Below are 17,432 nucleotides of genomic sequence, written 5' to 3'. Positions count from 1 at the left end.
TCGCCGCGTCAGATTTTGGGTGGCCCCAACGTTTCCCGACCGATGCTGGTCGCTTTCTCAAGGGAATCTGAGGAGGTGGGATTTAAAATTGATATATATAGGTATACGTGTCAGGTGGTGGGGGGAGGGGAGTGAGTGAGTCTTGAAAATGGTACAGTGTAACCGAAACTAGTCGGCAATAAAGTGTGTGTTTTTGTGTAGAAAAGCTAAGTAATTTCCTTCCAACCATAAAATATGGAATTCTACAAAGTAAATTCCTCAACAATTCAGTGCATCAAGCTATCAAATGTCGATTTCGAAAAATATTTACGGGCCACCATTACTCGGAATCTTCCGTGGTGTAAAGACACACGCAATGTATGCGGGAAGGCTTACCGTAAACTGGGATTTATATATAGAGAATTTTTTAAAGTAAAAGCCCTAGAAAGGTGAAAAAGATAAGCTATAAGTCAAGATGGGTATCTTCACAGGAGTGTACATTAAGGTATAGGCTATATTTACTTAGTAAATTCGTAGAAGATTATTTCTGAGACGACATGAAACATATCATTCGTTTACCGCCGTGCTATGGAAGGGGGGATCACGAGAATAAACTGAGTGAAGTAGACTGCAAAACAGAGTGATTTAAAATTCCATTTTCTCCTCGTATTATTAAGGATAGCAAATGTGTCTCAATTAATAGAATTAATGGCGTCACTCGCTAGGACGACTCACTGCATGTTTTGCTTTTCTTTCATAGTTATAACCTTGCATGGATTTGGTATATAAATTTCTAATCATAGGCAAGTTTTGTCTTTGCAGAAATATGCACGTATATTTTGCAATTATGAACAAGCGGTGTTCCTTTGGCGGTCCTTTTGGAAGCTGTATGTTGGTGATTGGTCATCCCCTGCCAAACCTCTTGAGGGGGCTCGCACGGTATTATGTAGATGTAGATACATCAGTTACAAAAATACACGGTATTTTATTCAATTTAAAAGGTTAATTGGGGAAAATATTTTATGGTTCTTTTTCAAATGACGAAAAACCTTACAAGCTGCAACCGCGCACTTGATAATAGATTTGATGAGGGTGTTATTGGGGTGGTGTGAGCTCTCGAGCAAACTTCCCCTCCACTTCTTCCTCTCTCTCTTCAGCTTACAACACTTTAGTTGGTGGTAATTAGGATGGAGGTTTCAGGATGAAGAGTGATATGCAATCGTGGGAAAGCTTATGGTGGGAAACCAGTGATAAACTCGCAGAATGTTGACGCATCTCGGGTAATATAAAAAATAAATCAAAAAGCGAGAGTATGAAAGATAATTTCCATGTTTATTTGGTTGAGTCACTATGTAGAGCCCTGTATAAAACCTCGGATAAACTTTAAAAATTTGATTGCGTTTCTTCGGGAAGCAACATAATGCATTCATTGAGATTTGGTGGCTTTTTTGTACCTTAGTTTAATGAGCCGAATAACTCGCAATACCTATAGGTGGCAGGTTTACCTGCGTTAAGCCTCAACTCGTCTAGAATAAAATAAAAAATAAATCAAGTATCGACATTCCAGCTGCGGGATACGTTCGTGCACGGTGGTAAAAGCAGCGCCCTCCAACGTTCGGCTTCTTACTCACTCTCCCATCTGCGCGCCAGTCCAATCATTTTCCTTCGTGATTGGGACGTTAGGAGGTGTAGAAGATGTTTTAACCAGAGCGAGTAAATATCAACCGATTTACTTGGTTTTTGATAACAAATTAAACAGAAAATCAACATTGAGCTCATTATGAAATTTTTTTGATATTCTGGCTTACAAAATGATTCTCCACGAAACTGACTCCTGTTGGGTGGAACCCTTCGCGCGGGAAATGAGTCGCATTGCATAGTTCATTCACCTTCTCTGCCCCTCCCGACGAGAATAAAAGGCTCTAGCCTCCTCGGAAAACCTTCCCGCACGGCGTGGAAGACAACCACAGCTGACGGGCTACGACTGATGCATAAGTCAGTCATTTTACTCAATAGCTGAGCAAAATTTCGAAATTTTATGTCGCCGCATCGTTGACGAAGAGGTAGATAAAGGAGGTGCATGGAGGGGGTGAAAGCAACCCCCTCCTCCGGCCTCTTCGGCTCCCAACCCTTGGACGCGTGTGCAGGTGGTGAAAGGAAGAGGTGGTTTCTCGTGCGATGGGGTGGCGAGGGCATTGATGGTTGGAACAACAGCGCGGGCAGGCGCATGAATAATTCAGGTCTCCTTCGCAATGTCAACGTGCAAGGGGAAAAGGTCGCCACAATCACCCTTTTTCCCTCTTCAGCACTTTTATTTCCAACCACCAATGCAGCGACTAGACCCACCTCAGTCCATACTCTAGCCTCTCTAGGAACACAAAGAAACAAGGTTGCTTCCTCTTAGTGTAAACTAGCATTTCATTGAATTTACCCAAGTAGATAGAGGCATTCGTGTACTCGCGTTGAGCGTCCAGGTAGGTTCTTGAGTACTTAGTTGGTGCGGCAAAGTTTAAATATTTTTTTTAAATAATCTACTTTTATTAAGTGCGGAATGTGAGTAGTTTTGAGGATTGGATACTCAAAATACGAAAGAAAAATATTCAAATGGGTCAATATCTTCCGATTGTGCTAAGTGCTTGAATATTTTAAGCATTATGGGTTTCACAATTGCGACAAAAAGAGGATCGTGCGAGCAAAATGGAACATGTTCTAATTTTCACCTAATGATCATGTGCATGATGGTTCACTCTCGATTTTTTTCGTTATACACGGCAAATGATCTCGTTTGAATGAAATCGGCCGATTTTATGCGCGGCGAATGATTTCATTACACGAGTATTACTTTATTATCCTAAGAATAAAATTTTTATATCAAAATTAGAAACTTTTTCTTCAACCGTGAAAAACACCAAAAGGTACACGAATAACGTTTTTAGCGATGTTTTTTCATGCAACGCCTCAAATGCAATAATGCAGTGAAATTCATGACACGGTTTCAACTTAGAACCAGCTGAGCTTTATTTCCTACCTTGATATTTCGCCACTTTTTGCCTTTTAGCTTTCCTTTGTGATGAGATCGAAAACTGGGAAAAGTAACCGTTTTCCAAAATATAATGCATGAAAAAAACATGGGAGAGATGTAGGAATTGCGATCAAAATATTTCATTGAGATAGCATTGCTAAACGTTCAGTGATCTTTTCTAAACCTATTCCTCTTCATAATAAAACTGCAGCGTTATAGTTATAGAGATGGAGCCAATTAATTAAAAATACGAATCCTTTCGAAAATCCAAACGCTCATAAAATTTTGCAGCTTACGTGGTTTATCTTATCGATTTTAATGGGCAATATAATACAATATTTCAGCCACACTATGAGACATGATGGTCTGACGGGCATTTGAGAACAAGCGTATGGATGCAATTGTCAACGAAAAGTCTCTAATTGGATAAATAGGACAAGTTATCATGGATGTACTAGAGAGGACTGATGTAAATTAAATAAGTTCAACCTATAGTGAGATAAAGGGGAGAGTTTCTTTAAAACTAACCCGAGGGACACTGGTGTAGACGATAATTGACGACATGCCATCCTCATACTTAGGAGTTATATCTGGTGTACCGCAGGGAAGCGTCCTCGGTCCCCTCCTATTTGCACTCTTCATAGACGATATTACTGATGGCATTAGCCCTTTTGGCTGCGATGTTGAGCTGTACGAGGACGATTGCAAGATCTTTAAAGAGGTGGATCGCCCCACCGACTTACATTTCCTTTAATCTGCACTCAATTTTATCTCCGAATGGTGCTCTGCTTGCCTGATGCAGTTCGACCCCTCAAAATTAGCGTTGATGACATTCACTTTAAAAAACAATCCCCAGAAATACTCTTACAACATTTTAAATAAGCCTATCCCTCTTGAAACCTCCCACTGCGACCTAAGTGTGATCTTTGATGATAAATTAAATTTCAGGATCATATTTCGATGATCGTGAAGAGAGCAATGGCCATTGTTGGTATGCTATATCGACCAACAGACCTTCACGACCCAATAGCTTTAAGAACAGTTTTTTTCGGATGTATTCTTCTCATACTGGAATACTGCTCGCCAGTTTTGTCTACCGCCTGCGCCACTACTCTGAACTTGCTCCACCGTCCTGTAAACTTCTTTCTTGCTTCAGCCCGCCATCGAATCCCCACACTCAGACATTATGCCCGTGACGCTATCCTTCCCTACCTCAGGCTCTCTAACATAACCAGCCGCCGTGTATTATCTGATGTCATGTTTCTGCATAGAATATTTAGCGGTTCTCTCCGGACAAACGAAATTATCCCTCTTTTCCGTTTTCATGTTCCTCCTCGCCCCTTACGAAATAACTCTCTGCTTCACATTCCGCGATTCCATCTCTCATCTAATTCACCATTTTCTAGTCCATAGTGCCCCTTCTTATGTTTGAAAAATTTGTTTTCTGTTAGCTTTTATTCGTTGTGTCATTTTTTGTTATCTTTTAGATATTGTTTATTTAAGTAACAGCGAATGCCTTCGTGTCGTTTTTGGAGGTGAAATAAATAAATAAAATAAATAAATAAAAAATAAATATCATCAAAATCATTCACAGCCCTGAGGACGATGACCGAGTCGGACATCGAAACGTTGGCAGATATGGAGTTCCTGACCCGGTGGCGATCCCGAGAACTCTTTACCAAAAAATAAATAATTCAATTTTCACCGTATCTTGCTAAGAATGCAAATGACGGTCGGAGGGTTGCGGCCCACGCATAATTTTCTGGGGAGTCGGACTGCCGCGATCGCTGCCTTTTCCCACGTCATCATCTGGCGCGTCGACAGCCTCGATGAAGATGCGGCTGGGCGCGTGGGTGGCGACGAAGGGGCGCTTCAGCAAAGTCAACTCATTGCGCGAGCACGCCTTCATCTCCTCCTTAGCTCTGATGCGTTGTCGGGGAGAGAGACGCGCCTTCTTCCACGACCCTCTCCCTCACCTTCCTTGCCTGCCTCGGTGCCGTCCGCTTTTTCTCTCGTCGTCTCCGCCTCCGGTTCTCGTTCGTCGCCTTGACGTCAGTTGTCGTGCAACTAATGCGCGCACTAGATTTTGGCCTCGGCTGATGGGTGTGATCCTCATCAACTCAGGAATTCCGAGGCTGCAGGTGGATTTTCACCGGATTTTTTTGTGGGTAGTCTTCTTCATGATGTAATTTGCGGTAATCACCATTATTTCTGGAAGGAGTGAATCGGGAATCGACCACTTGATGATGACGGATCGTATTCAAGTTTTATTTTATTTATTTGATGTGATAAAAGTTTCTTCGCCTAATAAATTTTATGGAGGAATGCCACAAAGTTTCCTAAGATCGTGTTTTATTCGTAGGTTTTTTAGTTTCTTTGAAAGAATTAGTTTACTTAATGATCAAGGAAACTTAATTTCCCTTCCCAATAACGGTTATTTTTCATATCCAAATACTAAAAGCAGCATTTTAAATATTTTACAAACAATCGTGAAAATATTAGGAGTGGGTTAGGAAACCTCATGTGATGAGTGAAATATGTGATAAGTTGGAAAGCAAACGCTCACGTAAAGCGCCGTTTCCTAATCAGTATTAGTGGTTACTGTGATGGCAACGACAAACGCTGAGCTAATTATCTTTGGTTCTATTTTCCCATAAAGTACGTGAGACCTGGATGATATTTATTAAAACGGAGCGTAATGGTGCATCATAAATTTTTCTTCGATGAAAATGTATACACAGCTCAGCAAAGGTGAAAAATTCCCTGAAGGAACTGTCATTGATTTCTATACTCCCACAAATGTATATCACAACGATATATGATATGAAGAATAACATTATTTTGTTTAAAAAGTGGTCATATTAATGAAAGCCACATATGCAATTACGGGTATGTGGTATGGCTACGTTCTAAAATTTCTTTTATCTGTCCAAAAAAAGAAAGCATGTGAATTCCCATGAGAAAATATTCCCCTGGAATGGTAATTCAACCACTGATCTGGAACCACGACTTCTCGGTTCACAGCGCACACCGCTACGCTGTCCAAATTCTTGATTTCGCATGCAATTGTATCGAGGCTCATGGTACTAGATGTTAGGCCCTCACCGTCCATCCAAAATACCAACGCAAGCGGGTAAAGAAGTAGATAGCATGGTGGTCCGCGCAGAGAATCGGAAGACCAAGTCTGATCGAAACACAAGGCCCATATCGTCAGTCGCTCCTTCAGATCTCGTCTTCACTTAGGATTCCTTCGGCGGCCTCCTTCGCGAAGGACGCGATTACGTTCGAGAGACGATCCTCAGTGAAGTTCTTCTATATCTTCCGACTTAAGCTGGTCTTTTGGATCATTTTCGTCGCTCATGGAATGTCCGGTTCTGAGATCCGTTCATCCAGTCAAACAAAGACAAAGCATAACTCACCTAGCGTCACATGGGTCACAAAATATGCCGAAATGGAGCGAATGGGTAACGCGGAAAGAGTTTTTCTGTTTAATTTGGTAATCAAACATAGGGATATTCAAGAAAATAAGAAAACGGACGCAGTGACAGTTTGCATTGGAATCAGAAATTAAATTCACCGAAAATTCATAGATAATTCATACTTCAAATATACAACAGACCGAAGCGTGGGAAAAAAGCAACAAGTTTCCTCAGTTAGATGATTAGTAAATATCAACTATAGTCTTTAGTAGTCGAAACGTACATCTAAACAATCCAGCATTAACGTAAGCCAACATGATGATTAAATAATTCCTGGGGTATAATACTGGGTAATATAATGCAAAAAGTTGTTTGCCAACGTGTTGTTTTATTTTAAAGCCATCATTCCCTTTCCGAATAAAATTCCATTGGATTTTGGCAATTCCTCAAGTATTGCCGAGATAAGTAATCCTACGCGGAAAAAAGGTTTAGTTAGAACTATCGAATTCTGATGAAATTTATCAAACTTTTCGGTCGTCATATGGCTCATTGAAAAATTTAGTATGGTATTTAGTATAGTAATTTAGTATTTAGTAATTGAAACCGAAATGGCCACAGCAGTTCGATAAAAACTATCAAAATCAAAAGATAATAAAACCGACGTAGCGTGCACAGTACGCGTGAAAGACTTTCAATCCAGAAAACACTATTCTGATTTAAAATCATAAAATTAATAGTTTAACGTAAGTTTATGCTAAAGAAATACAAAAAAAAACTAAAAAAAATTCACGTTCAAGCAGCATCGAACGAGGGCCCTCCGCGTGGTAGCGACGGGCGCTAACGACTGGGCTAAATCGGTTATTGTATTACCATAGTACCATAGTTACTGTAGTACCATCATAGAGTAAGTATATATACTTACTCTATGGTACCATACACAAAGGCAATAATATTTTATCAATGTAAATAATCAACCTTTGCATTGAAATGTGAATATGATGTGACTAAACTTTCCCTTTCTAAGCTTAAGAGGAATACTTGATGCACACAATTGCATTACGTAGTTACTCCATATCCATTTCTAGTGCAGATGCGCAAGAAAACTTTATTTGTAGGCTTTTTACATCGATGTAGAGATGATTTTTACGTGCTGGGTGATGGATTGAGTCTAGTATGACGACTTTTATCACATGTCATTCAACATGATCGCGAATGATTATGCCTCAGGAATACCTCTAATTAAGGTTTTTATGTGTCGAAATACACAAACATCTCCTTACAGCTTTAATATCCATGATAATACGCTGTTCAATCATTGCCTTTGATGCACCGGCTTACGGATAACATTGCAATGTAAAGCAGAAATAAACAGAAAAATGAACGTAAACAAAATTAAAACGTTATCGCCATCACAAATAATAAAAACAAAATCATTTCTACCAACCTATCTTTTATGTAAGGCCTGTTTAAAAATCTTTAAAGTGATGAAATGGTTGTGAAGTGGATGTGAAGGTTGGGTCAGACCAACCTCCGCTGGCGAGGAGTCCTTCACCAGCAAAGTGCGCTGAAGAAGTCCTTCGGACGTCTCTCGAACTGAAATCTATCCTTTAGGAGCCGAGGAAGATGAAGGATGGCTAAAGAAGCGACTGACGATACGGGCCAGGTCCAACTGGCTCCATTCCCGCTCCGGGGGAATTGTTTTTCGCTGCTATTTATGTTCACGCGATTTCCGCGACGCGTCAGGATTTCTCAGGGAGCACTTGTCAAAAAGTGTTATTTTATTTCAGCCAAGAATGGGAGATACAATTTATGTTCCATCGGATTGTTCGTTATGCTCTCTCCACCTCTGCCTATTCAAGTTTTCAAAAGCAGCTTTGCAGCAATTCATAGATGTGCAATGCTCATGTTCGATAAAAACATTGAGGCCAAAAGAAATACATGTATACATTTTCGGTTCGTAGTGATCAGTCTGGTATGTTTCTTGCTTACGTTGAAGTTGGGTTTTTCAGATCTGAGGGTCGTCGCGAAAAAAATTCCTCTACATTTAACACGACACTTTCATCCATTTCTTCAAGTTATATTCAGTCTATCTTTTATTAATTTTAGTGGAAACTCATTTGATGATAGATTATATTTGGAATAATCGACGGATACTGATAATACGATTATTTTCTGAGTGTAGAAGGTATTCCAGATCGAATTATCGGATGCTATCTATGGTTTAAACGATTGTAGATTTTAAAAAATGTTGCATGAAACTTCCACCATTTTCAGTGCGATGGTTAGTAGCGCAGCCATTTATTTAGGCTCTCACACATAAAGTCCCATTCTGTATCTCCATGAGTTTTCAAACTGCCTTTACCAATGTATTTAATTAGGCGTTGGTTACATTATAAAATATCTATTATTTATAATAAAACTCTGGACGTCCTGATATTTTTACCAATGTGCATTTCAGCCTTAATGAGGTGGCATTCTGACATATTAGCAAATTAAAACTTGCTAAAAATATTCCTTTATTACTATTATTTTTCTCACAAAACCGGTTTTACTTCATCTTTAATTATTGTCAGATATGTTCTTGGCGGCGACATTTACTGATAACAAGAAAAAAATATAGTTTTCGAGGAGAATAATCGGTAATTTTTAATTTACTAACAGTGTATGTACACTTACCTCCCAGGAAATAAAATCCACGGGCTGAAGAGTTTTTGCGTATTTTATAATTGTGCTTTATTTCTTTCTTTGCAGACACAAACAGAAGAGTCGTAGCAATGGATCACCTTTGTTAATTCGTGGTCGAAGAAGATTCCACTGCAAAAGCTGAACACTCTTCCTGAGAAAAGGTTTGACGCTTTTTTTTCATTATTTATCACTAAATAGATATAAAGACTGCATCTACGATTGATGACGATGATCATCACGTTGGGATGTCTGACACACACGATCAATTAAGAGAGAAAATATGGCGAAAGGATCGTTATGAGAATTCATGTATTCACGATGAAACGATGCAGGGCGTAATTTTGTCAGAGCATTTCGTTTTTCTTGTGTAAACGTCTCAACCCTCCCCACCACACGCCTATTATGACGGAGTATGTAAATTTCGATGAAGGTAATTTGGTCAAAACTAGTCTTAGCAAGAATAAGAGGCAAAGCACAGGAGACAGCCTTGAAACTGCAATCATCACAACAGCTCTATTTCAGCATCTCTCAGCTCCACTCTTCTTCAATTGCATGCTCCATGTACATCGATCTGCAAAATCTCCAGCAAGGCCTTCGGAGCTTTTATTTGCGATTCTTTTGATCTATTTCTTCATCATCATCATCATCAGTGGTCCATAACAATCCTATGATTGGTTTGACGCAGCTCTCCACTCAGTTCTCCTATCAGCTAATCTTTTCACACCTACTTATGTCATCTCTTTCACATATCTCTTTACTTGTTCCATATATTTTGTTCGAGGTCTTCCTTTTCCGTTCTTGCCATCTACTTTTCTCTCGATGATTGTCTTCATCATGTCTCAAGATTTTGCCTATAAGGTTGTTCCGTCTTCTTATTAAGGTTTTCATGAGGCTTCTCTTCTCTCCTACTCTTCTTAGGACATCCTCATTACTAACTCTGTCGATCCATTTGATCCTCATCACTCTTCTGTTGCACCACTTTTCGAAGGCCTCTATCCTTGCTGTCTCCGCTGCGGTCATTGTCCATGCCTCACTTCCGTATAGGAGCATACTCCAAATGTAGGTTCTTATAATTTGTTTATTTGCTTCCATATTTAAGTTTCCCGCTGTAAGCATGTCTCTCTTTTGGTGGAATGCTCTCTCTCTCCTTGCTAGATGGCTCTGTCATCAGGAAATATGCTAAGTTTTTCTCCATGGATATTAACTCCCTAAGCCTCCACTCCCTAAAACTTTTCTTTTATAACTGATAACTTCAGGCTTTACTTTATGAAACCTCTCCAAATTGGAAATAAAGGAATAAGGTATGTAAGGAATGTAGGGTTCACTATTATTTTAATATGGTCACTACCCGGGTTTTTTAACGTAGTTACACCTTCAGGTGACTGATCTTACATGCATCTTAATTCATACATATGACAGTAAGGACATCTATCGGAAGGGAATGGACTGGTTGAGAGGGCGGGGGTGGGGGTTAGGCACAGAATGGAAGGGGCAGCCTTGATTTGGGGCGAGGGTTTTTCCTGTGAGGATAGGTATCTGACCAGCGAGGGGAGGGCGGGGTTGAAGTGGGTGAGGAGACGAGAGCCAAGGAAGGTAGCGGTGTTGGGGAAGAAAAAGAGGATTAGCGGGGTACATCCAGGAGTTATACAAATCACAATAGTCTATGGAAGGTCGGACTCAATGACTCGTCTTTTCGCCTGCATTTTTAATTAGCTCTGCGGGAATATCATCAATTCCAGATGCTTTATTCATCCGAAGGTCACTTACTGCAGCATCAAATCTGATCTTAAAATTGGGGATCCCATGTCATCGACATCCACGTCCCTTTCATTTTCGATAGCATTTGTACTTAGGCTGCTTGCCTTGTACAAATCTTCCAGATATTCCCTCCATTTCTTCCCTTTCGTCTTTAATAATTAGTTATCTGTTTTTGTCCATAAGGGTATTACATCTTTACACGAAATATGTAAGCTACTAATTGAAAGGCTCTCAATTTACCCCTTTTTCATCCAAAAGAGTACCCATCATTCTGAACCTAATCACTCTAAATTCACAGTAATATGACGAAGAAAATTAAGAGAGAACTTCCTGTATAAATGTCACCGTAAATTTAAAATTCTCCTTTTGTTTTGAGATATTTTATTTAAAAATATATCCATAGAAATTCTTTAACTGCTTTACATTTCATGAAAATTATGTAAAGATATATTATTTTGTATGATGATAGTAACCTGTGTACATGTATCATACTTATTGAAAAATTAAAGCCTGTGAGCCCTACCAATATTGCAGAATAAAGAAAGGATTCTCGATTTGCCCAGCAACTGCATGTGTTACGATCAAACGCGCATTTTATGCGGTTTTTCCAAAGTCACTTCTCACGTTGCTGACATGCAGAACGAACCCGAATTCGCGGGGAAATAAGCAATGAAAATTCACATGGAATTAAGCTATGATTAGGGCGTTTGCCAAAATTAAAATTCTTGATGATTTAATCCTTCGAAGGAATAACTTTTCAATGTGATTCTTAGTATTTCGCAAAATGTTGATAAGTTAATGTATCGCGCATATATTTTTGAAAACCGATTCTGAATGCGTCCGTCTGAAACGGAAGCATGAAGTGCGCTGCGTGGCTGTGGGCTCGTTCGTTGTCCCATCGCGTTGAGGCGGCCCTCGCTAAGACGCTTCGCATTCAGACGCACGCCCCTTTCACATTTCTCAACTATCACAGAAACTATCCCGATAGAAGGAATTCAGGATTTGTGATTCTTCTCCTGGTGAATAAACGATCCCGCTTTGCAATTACGACATCATGCGAATGTCGGAACGTTTTCTGCGGTGAGAAATTATCTGACAGACACCTCCGCGTGGAGAGAAATGACGTCGAGAGTGGAGGTACCTGGCGAAGAGAAGATAAACCACCATCCCCGGAGGAGTAAATTACGGCCTCAACGCCCTCGCTCGAGGGCTGAGGGAACTATTGTGTATGCCGCCGCTACTTGGACATCCTATATTTTCCAAATTAAACGATTTGTGGATAGGTATGTCACTCAAAAATATATCGATTGTATCAGTACATCGGTACTATTTATACGGAGGATTAACAATTATGATTTTCAAATTAAGAGAGTGATTACAGGCCAGTCTTTGAGATTATTTTGGATAAATTAAAGAAACGAGATCTAAAGTTAATACATAATTTTAAATGTTTTTTCTCTGCGCCAAAGAAATTAATTGGATATCTCAATATTCGCAAGCCACCTCCTCGGGCCTCTGCCAGCTGTGTATGTCAGGAAGTGGCTTATTGGATTGACTCATTTCCATTCCATTAAGCGTTTAATGAAGTATTTAATTGCTCGGGAGGAAGCAAATTCTTACAGCATTCATTTTGGAAATTTTCTCTCTTGCTTTCTCGATTTTACCGAGCATAGTGACGTTCAAATTGATGTCGATCGTGTGTCTCGGAAAGATGGCCGCTCTCACTTACTGCTACTCAAGCAGTCTACGCCCAGCACGCAGCGTGCGAAAATAATCCTAAGGGTGAAAAGGAACAATTGTATTTCATCTGTCGGATAGAAAGATAGAATGAATCCCTGACATTGGTGTTAAAAGTGGTGAAAAGAGACACGCTGCAACCGTGGCTAGCACATTAAATGTTTTGACTAATTCTTAGTTGAAGGAGATGCAGAGTACCTTAATAAATCCCAACATAAATACAGATCACGAGAAGAAATAATTCGCCTTCTTAGCTAGAAAAAGTGCTTCCAATGCTGACGAAACTGAAAAAAATGCATGAGTAAAAAGGGCAAAATTTATGGAGGAGAATTCAAACGCTAATGATTCCCTCAGTGATGTATATGAGCTCACCACGAATTCAAATGGTAAGAGCAAACAGATAGAAGAAGAACAAGAATAACATTATAGCAGGCAATTCTTCCGAAGCTCTAAAGAGTTCATAAAACACCGTTGCTATAACTCAGAAAGTGCCGGAAATCGTATGGAATTGACTCACGCGAGTAATAAAAACTCAATGACGCGGCACCGTGACAATAATTGAGAGATTCGCTGAAACACTTTAAGAATTCTCCCCTCTTGAGTTAATTATTTTTTCCGGTTTAAGATGAGAAAAAAAATTTTGCTTGTGCCCATTTATTTTTATTTCCAGAGTATATAGGTGTGCCTGAAATAATTGCCAAAATTTGAAATTTATCGATTCATGTAAAAGCAAAATATAGTGGTGTACATGGATGTAGATTTCTCAACCACCCCCGCCGCGCCTAGGACTTATCTGCTGCATCACCCGACTGCGGATTCGTGAGGTGCGGGCCAAGCATGATGCGATCGAAGGGGATGCGCGTTGAGACACTGCCGGGTGCGGCGTCCGAAGCAGTGTTGTGCGAAGAGCAGAATTCTTCGGTTGTAGGCGAGGTTATTCTGGACATACGTAGGTATTCATTTTTATGTATATGCGATGGTGTGGATGAGAAACATTGGGCCGAAAAAAAATCGAATAACAGCTCCGTACTTTTTCACCAATATTTCGCAAATTTGAGGTTTTTATAATTAAATCAATATTTTATGAGCTAAAATCTGCACGCGTGTTACATACGCATTGATTTTAATATGTGGGTTTGGGAATGTAACATTTGCTCATTAAATTATACTTATTTCAGTTAAATGCGTTCCTACTATAGGGAGTTCATTGTGCGCATGCATTTAGTACTCAATTAAATGTAGCTTCACTCACTTTGGCAGTATGCTAAATTGTTTTTAATTTTGTCATTATCCACCGCCAGCATTGGGAAATCTAGTTAAACCGCTGTGGAGGAGTGGGTTTATTGTGTCTTTCACCAAAAAGCCTCAACATTTGACGTCTTCGTCTAGCAATGCTGCCAATATTATCGGATGATGAAATTGCAGCGAGGCCGAGTAGCACTTTATTTTCATATCGTCGCTTTGTTTTCCGATCAGAACTTCACCGAGCTTGCCATCGTCCAATCAAATGGCATGAAAACAATTTTAGCAAATTTAAACGTTTAAAATGACCAAATCATCATGTAATAATTTTGGTTTGGATATATTATTTTCAAATGGTAATTTTTCAAATTCCTTTTATTCAAAAAAGTGTTTTCATTTTCGGAGATTCTAAAGAAGTAAAGACACAATGGATCATTGTACGTTTAAGGAGTGCGCGGTGGATTGAGCACGTGATGAGAGACAGCAGCTTCTTTCGAAAAATTATGGAACAATAACTGATGGAAAAGTCCCGGGAGGAAGTCCAAGGGACAAGAGCATGCCGATGGTGAAGGGGAAAAAGAAGCAGCAGCTATAGATAGGGATGGGAAGAACAGAAGGAGGGCTGCAGAATACCACCATTAGGATTGAAAAACTGCGCATAGTATACACATATACAGAACTACATATATACTTGCATTATGCATGACAGGCACTGCTGCGAGAAAAATAAAAGAGAAGGAGAGTGTTCAACTAAAAAATATATGTACGTTCGCACATATGTATTGCCCACGCTCAGATCACATGGGAGGGGTTGATTCCGTAGCGTAGGGGTCTTTTCTCCTGTCAATCCAAGTCCCTCGCCTTCCTCATATTTCATCCATCCTCTCGGAGATAAGAAGGTGAAAGAGTTTCCAAGGAACCCGTTGGCTTGCACCGTTGCCCCCGTAAGCTCCTATCGGCTTGGCCGAATCTTTAAAGTATCCCTCTGCGATGGAGCCTTAAAGCCAATATCCCCTGATTTTAGGCCTTAGGAAAAAGTGCTCATAGCTCATCTCCTTCTTTTTTATTATCCTTTATTTCGAAATAATGTCATTTTGTATTAGGGTCGACTGTAAAAATACCAATTTTTTGGGCTCAAATTTTCCCTATGAGAATTAAAAAATGGATTGAGGACAAAGAGGATTTTAGTGCTGATTCGGTCGTATATAGGAATTATTTCTATGCAGTAATGTTTAGGCTTGAAAGTCTGATTTGTAGATTACCACGTGGTCCGAGGCCCGGTCCTTGATCGCTCCGCTAAAGGATTCACAAATAATTGATGTACCCAACCGCGCATTTGTACTTGCTGTATTGCCGTAGTTAACTTGTTACAATGTCAACATTCCTATTTACGTTTTACACAGTTTAGTTTAGGTTTTAGGCCATGTCTTTTGCAATTCGGTTTCTTTGCCCTTCCCCATCTGGCTCTCGTAATGCTCTCTTAATTGCTCCACCAAGGGGTTCACAAAATCAAAGCGCGCGCACACAATAAAGACTCATCTGCCAGAAATCAGCTCGCCGCTCTTGAGTGAGAATTAATCACGAAGCCATAACTTTTCCCCAGAACTGTGGAGCGGGGGCATTCCAAAGGGTTTCGCCAGCCGTGGACGTTCTTCGCGACGAGACGAGGAAGGGCGAAGGGAAAGGAGGAAGGGAACTTGATTCTGCGAACAAAGTTCCATCCAAGATTTTCCGCTTCATTTCGCTTTAGCTGAGCGCCATCCGAACTCCGTCTAAGCCATGGCAGCGCAAAACACGCTCTAGTTTGAAAGAAAATAAATTCCCCAAGGGCATACTCTTTGGTAACAGCTGGTAACCAAACCACTCGCACTCGTACCAAACCGTACTCTTTGGTAAGCAAAGAGTACGGTCTTGGGGAATTTATTTTCTTTCGACTGTTCAAGGGCCGTAGTTCGTTCAATCACTTATATGCTCGCGTATTCTCATATGATGTCCATTTTTCCTCAATTCAATGTCAATTTCCTGTTATTAGAATCGGCGTTTGCAGAGAGTTCGGCCATTAGAAATGTTAACATGAATTATAAAAATATTGAGACTTATTTCAATTGTAGTGCCAGAATTGTGCCAGAATTTAGTCCCGGTTAAATATTGCCTCGGTCTCCTATGATAGTAGCATGTATGAACCAAAGTATCTTCCAAAGTATGAACGGCAATAATTGAGTGTCAATTACATTTTACTGGGTGGGATCAAATGGTAGTGAGACAGTCTTTGTGTGGGTGGAGGGGTATTAGACCGCTAGGGTGTGCTGACATTAACAGGAAGTCTAACGCGTAATGTAACAACTTAATTTCATGTACACTATATAGCTAGTTAATGCCGTTTTACACAGCACACGGAATTGCGCAATCTGACGTACGTGCGAAGGCGCAATCAAAATTGCATCGTGTAAAGCGGCGGATTGCTAGAACACATGTGAGAATGCGTGGATGCGAGACGGCAAAGTAGCCCCTGCTCTAATTTCGTTCATGCATTCGCGCAATTCCACGCCATTTTAGAAATTAATGCAGCTCTAACCTGCGCAATTCCGTACCCCGTGTAAAACGGCCTTTACAGTAAGTTACACTACAACTGGTGGTGTAAAACGAAGAGGGTTACTGCATAATTAAAATATTCTAAAGATATTATTCTAATAGAATTCTTAGACAGCAATAATTCTGATGTAGCCATGAAAAGATTGTATTTAACAATCCTATCAGTAGATGGCGTAACGACATGCAATTAATACAGAGTCCTCTATATTGCCATATAATAACGACATGATGAGAGAGTAGTGTTGAGAGAGCAATCTAGAGGACTCTGCAATTAATATAACGTGCAAATAGCCTAACAATGAAAAAAGTAGCAGAAAATGCGGGGTTTCAACTTATCGCAACAAGCAAGTCTGCTTCTGTCTTTGGAGAGGGAATCTGAAGGGTCCAGATTCGACCGCCAAACGAGCAGAGAGGGAGGCAAATCGTGAGAACGCTCACACACAAAACCTACACGTAAGTAACGCGAAATACAGCACCACATTATTATGATAAGTACTAATTGAGTGAATGAATGATATAACAAAACGAATCGCTGTGCGTTATTCTCACTAAAAACGGGGGCCATGAGGCCCTGGAATGGGCCTTGAATCGTTTCCATAATAAATACATGTAAAGTTCGTTTTTGATGTCTGCAGACCTTTTTCTTTTGCATATTTCAATGAGTGATAATGGCTAAATATATTTCGAGGTTATAGCATTGGAAATAAAATTAAATACACACTCTTATTCTTGCAATATATTTTCGTTTTCCCTGTGATTTACGGTGGACGTAAAAAAACTGAAATGTTAGCGTTTTCGGCTTACGACCGTCAGTATTGTGAATGGAGTTTGACATCTCTTTCTAAGTTTATTCACAAAATAAATTCTTAAATTTAGTCATTAAAAAGTTAATTTGTCATCATTTATTCACAAATGTAGTCGCAAAAATATTCTTCTCTTACTTTTGGCTAATTTCGTTATTAACCGTTTATTTCTTACTAGACCCGGCGTTGCCCGGG

General features: G+C 39.9%; 1 protein-coding gene across 1 annotated transcript in view; it reads left to right on the top strand.

The window, feature by feature from the left end:
- Positions 1 to 17,432, top strand: part of LOC124158067 — a 362,624-nt gene that overhangs the window by 249,175 nt on the left and 96,017 nt on the right. The window contains exon 3 of the mRNA XM_046533241.1: positions 9,172 to 9,266. The gene's annotated coding sequence lies outside the window, so the exon portion shown is untranslated. The remainder of the gene's footprint in view (positions 1 to 9,171; positions 9,267 to 17,432) is intronic.

Source organism: Ischnura elegans, chromosome 4 (assembly GCF_921293095.1).
Source record: "Ischnura elegans chromosome 4, ioIscEleg1.1, whole genome shotgun sequence".
NCBI classification, from domain to species: domain Eukaryota; kingdom Metazoa; phylum Arthropoda; class Insecta; order Odonata; family Coenagrionidae; genus Ischnura; species Ischnura elegans.
This window is presented reverse-complemented; position numbering and strand designations above follow the sequence as displayed.